The sequence below is a fragment of the Fulmarus glacialis genome, unplaced genomic scaffold, assembly GCF_000690835.1.
Source record: "Fulmarus glacialis isolate BGI_N327 unplaced genomic scaffold, ASM69083v1 scaffold5387, whole genome shotgun sequence".
Lineage (NCBI taxonomy): Eukaryota > Metazoa > Chordata > Aves > Procellariiformes > Procellariidae > Fulmarus > Fulmarus glacialis.
In genome coordinates this window covers 21689-22768 of record NW_009222455.1, presented here as the reverse complement: position 1 = coordinate 22768, position 1080 = coordinate 21689, and positions in this window count along the sequence as shown.

Genomic DNA, 1080 nt, shown 5'->3' with positions numbered 1-1080 from the left:
CCCCCCCCGTTGATGTCACAGAAGGCACACAGCCCTCAGACAGATTTGAAAAGGCCTTTTAAAGTCATGGAACTAGATCACACCCTTCCTTGGGTGGGGGGAAAGGAAACTGGTTACGAGGGTAAAACATACACAGAAAACTTTGCGAGTTAGGTGTGGTGGAATTTCCCAAAATATTAATAGGTCTTGAAGGTAAATCAAGGGATGTGGTTTGCATTCCCAGAAAGAGCAAAGAAAATGGTATTTCAGCACTCCTGTAAAACCCTAGAAACTCAGAGGGCAGGGGAATAAGATCAGGATATGTCATCAGTGGCTCCCTGCTCTGCTTCATTGTAAATGTTACTGTCGCTAACCGTATCTGCCTTTTATGATAGCTCCAAAACAGGGTGGGTGGTCTGACAACACAGGAGCAGCGTGCATTAATCTCAGGGGTGTTCCCCAGGGCTGAGCGAAAGCGTATTACCTCAGATATGCCCTTTTTTAGCATAGCTATGACCTGTTGCGTCTCACTGCAGACTCCAAACAGAAGGTTGCTATGTAGTAAAAGGGAGTTGCCACTTCTGTTAAACTCCCCCTACATACTCATTGAGCACCTCAGAGGTTTTGTGCAATTCAAATGGTGTTTGTGACACAGTACATCCATCTTTCACTGCATCAGAAACAGAAGGGGTAAATCAACTCCTTATTTAACATCTGGCCTAAAATTGTATTTCTATGATTACCTTTGAAGTGCCTAGGAAAGCAGAGCAGCACCCCCACACCTCACATCCCCTCTAACATAAAATAAAACAAGCCAAGCCAGAAAAACAAAACTCACTCAAGAGACAAAAGAATATCATCCGAACAACCAAACAAAGCCTGGCTTATTGTCCTTCTAGCCAATGGAGGATTATCATTTTGTTGCTCTTAATAGATACAGAGCCAGAAGACTTTCTTTTCAACTCCGTTGTCCAGTTTGAAATCTCAGGCACAGCAATAAGCTGATGCACTCAGTGCAGAACAATGAAGTATTTTCTTCACACAGATCACAAAGGATCTCTTGCTCTAGCCTTCATTTTCACATTTTTCCTTTTTTACTCC